The following is a 3,724-nucleotide window of genomic DNA, read 5'->3' as shown; positions in this document are numbered from 1 at the left end:
GTACAGTTTAGAGCTGAACAGTAAATTAATCTGTCCTGATCAAAGACCAGTGCTGCGTGGTGCTACACTAGGGATGCTGGGACACGATAGGACTTGGAGATTATAACTGGAGCGATAAATGCAGGTAACAACTGCACCTAAAAGTACAGCTGGTGAACATGTAGACATCTTACACCGTTGGTAATGTAGCTACCTCAGACACCAGTAGTAAACTCTAAACATAGGAAACTTACATTGTTTGCCCATTGTCAAGATTCTTTCATCATTTTTTTTACTTGTATTTTTACTGGTGCCAGCTCAGTTGTGCTTAGAGATGGTACATGCAAAACTCTAAGGGTGTTTTTTGTTTGCTTGTTTGTTTTTTTTTGGTTTTTTTTTACTCCAAGACATATATAATGGATGGATTTTATCTGTTTGTATTTAGACAGTGACAATGCAGATGTCTGCATCTGTTCCAGCCATCGAGACTCAATTTCTGCTAAGAGAAAATAAATATTCCTAAGGCATGACTCATCTCATCCTGATTTAGCTGTATCAAACAGGCCAAATTGCACTTGAGAAATGTGTGTTTCTTTTCATTGACTACAGAAAGAAAACCAGACCACACTCAGATATTTTATGCAAGAGACGTCTAAGTCTTTACATATGAATATCAAACTTGTGCCTGACACATAACCAGGACAATTTATACTTCCCAGCAAACCCACCACACACAATATATTGTGGTGAGAGGTCATGGAGCTGCTTTCTCTAACCATCTACAGGCAACACATGGATACTGCTGTTTTGAGAAGACCTTTCCACCAGTTATGCAAATAGACAAAATAAGAGTACATGAACACACCCCGTCCCCCCATGTATCTTGCCCATGACACTATTCTTAACAGCAGAATTACAAGTTGGCTATTAAGTACCAATCATTATTTTAATGATAAGGAACATTTAAGTACTACAGAGAAAAGTAGAGACAGAGTTTTTGGTCTCTGCTTAGGTTTATTCACCAGTAATGTCGTGGCAGTTCAGCATGTGAGCTTGTATGGGTGTTGTTTATAGTCACTCAGTCTCATCAGCAAAATTTAACCCATCAGTGTGAGTAACCTTCTCCTGGAATACAGTTAGATGTGAACAAGTCATATCACATGAAACTATTTCCTCTGGTAAGGTTTCAACACAATAGGAAGATGAAAGATGATGAAAAAGGGAACATGTTCGTGCACATCTGCTGCCACTTTACTCTGGCACCACTGCTCAAAAACTCTGAGGCATAAAAATGAACTTGTAATATCTGAGATCTTGGGGCTACTTAAGATTTTGTACAGAAAACTTTACAAGTAGAATTGTAGTAGCTTGAAGAACTACAACTCTGAACCTTTTTGGCTATGCAGGAGATATGCAACTTTCATGCACTAAACATGGTCTTTCACAGTACCTTAAGAAGCACTCAGGATAAGCCCTATTCATTGGATAGCAAAAGTGTTTGAACTAATCACCACAGAAAATGTGTGAAATGTTTTCAAATGGATGAGGGAGAGACAGTAGTGATTCATCAGTATTAAGCAAACAGATATCAGTGTGAGTCTCCAAGAAAGAGGCAAGGGTCAGAGCAGTAACTTCAGGAATCTTTTTCTTAAACACATAATGTTTTATGTAGTCCCTCTGATTTAGTGTTCCATATAATTATTTGCTGTCTTGGAGGATTTACAGACAGTGAGACATGTTCAGGCTTTAGCAGTGAAAAGTTGGTGCAACTTTATACTTGTGCTCATAATAATAATACTAAAAAAAGGTGTTCAAACCAGGTTGTACTCGTGTTTTCTGCACATATCACAAGTTTGAACCCATGTGTGCTTCAAATGCAGCACCAAGCATTCATACTGACCATGAACAGATTGTGCTTGTCTATGTCTGTTATCACCTCAAAGCTTCTAGGAACTAGCATAATAGCTCTTCAGAAACAAGCAGAACAAGAAGGAAAAAACAAAACAAAATAGGAGAAAAAAAATATAGAAGAAAAAAAAAGAAAATAAGAATTCCACAGACAACAGTTTGTTATGTTTACACTATGCAACTATGGGAAAATGCTGAAGGTACAGGAATTATTTATTTATTTATTTATTTATTTATTTTAAACTGCACACTGATTATTTTAGAAGCAAGGAAAGAGAAAAAGGAGAAGCAGGGAACTGAAAGAAGGAAGTGGATTACAGAAAAGGAAGAGACATAAGATCAATCTAAAAAGAGAGAAAAATGAATGAAGAAGCAGGAGAGGAAAGAGACAGTAACAAGGAAGTGAGAGAAAAGACAAATGTTGCTAATATCTACTGCAATCTGACCAAGCTACAACTAGTCATAATTTCAAACATCTGCAATGGCTACTGCTGAATGCTGAACTACTTTGCCTTTGCTCTTGCTCCAGCCAAGCCACAGCTGAAAGAAAAGCAAAATATATCAATGGGTATGTGTAGCAGATAGGCTTCCTGAACAAGGCTAGTACTAACCTATATCTAAGGAAAAATACAGTAGTGTTGTACTTCATTTACATACAAAATATATATTATAATGTAGCAAGGATAGAGGATAAAGCATAAAAAATAAAACACACATGTGAGTTTGCAGTATTTAAAAACTCAGTTTATGGACTGAGAAACCTAAGTTTTGGAGTCCACTTACAGGTGTCTTCCTGTGCACTAGGTTACAGTTAATGGGGCTTGATTTACTTGGCTCAACAAGAACTTGTCACACCATTTGAGAAACTGTAGATGGGACATTGCATAAAGGTTATAGATATGACAGAAGACATAAAGACTATCTTATTGGCCCAGCATCTGAAGCTCACAGATCCAAGCTCTCAATCACAGGGTTTGAGAGCTTGGAAAAATAAAACTCTCTTTTTACCTAATTCCCTCTGTCTTCTGTTTTGTTTCAGTCAGATACATCTGAAGAAACAGAACCAACAAACAAAGGCTGGACACAAGGAGTATAGGTACAAAACTGAACTCTTTTTAGATATGGACTGAAATTAAGTCCATTTTCTCCAGAGCATTATTTGCACATGCATTATTGATACAGATATTGATACACACCCACAGCCAGCTCAGGTGTTCCCATCCTTGGTGCACAACCCCTGGCTGGGCTCTGACTGCACACAAGCCTCACATAGAACCATAGAACCATTTGGGTTGGAAAAGACCCTTGGGGTCACTGAGTCCAACCATCACCCCTACTCTACAAAGTTCTCCCCTAAAACAGATCCACCAACACCACATCCAAATCACCCTTAAACACATCCAGGGATGGTGACTCCACCACCTCCCTGGGCAGCTTATTCCAGTATCTAACCACTCTTTCTATGAAAACATTTTTCTTAGTGTCCAGTCTAAACCTGCCCTGTTGCAGCTTGAAGCCATTCCCTCTTGTTCTGTCACTAACTACCTGTAAAAAGAGATCAGCACCAACCTCTCTACAATGACCTTTCAGGTAGTTGTAGAGACTGATGAGGTCTCCCCTCAGCCTCCTCTTCCTCAAACTAAACATTCCCAGCTCCTTCAAACGTTCTTCATAAGATTTTTTCTCTAGGCCCTTCACCAGCTTCCTTGCCCTCCTCTGTACTCTCTCCAGCACCTTGATATCTCTCTGGAATTGAGGTGCCCAAAACTGGACACAACACTCAAGGTGTGGCCTAACCTGTGCTGGTGACAGGGGGACAATCACCTCTCTACTTCTG

General features: G+C 39.0%; 1 protein-coding gene across 1 annotated transcript in view; it reads right to left on the bottom strand.

The window, feature by feature from the left end:
- Nucleotides 1-3,724, bottom strand: part of PTPRN2 (protein tyrosine phosphatase, receptor type, N polypeptide 2) — a 91,060-nt gene that overhangs the window by 53,626 nt on the left and 33,710 nt on the right. The window lies entirely within an intron of this gene.

The sequence above is a fragment of the Chaetura pelagica genome, unplaced genomic scaffold (assembly GCF_000747805.2).
Source record: "Chaetura pelagica isolate M959 unplaced genomic scaffold, ChaPel_1.0 scaffold17, whole genome shotgun sequence".
Lineage (NCBI taxonomy): Eukaryota > Metazoa > Chordata > Aves > Apodiformes > Apodidae > Chaetura > Chaetura pelagica.
This window is presented reverse-complemented; position numbering and strand designations above follow the sequence as displayed.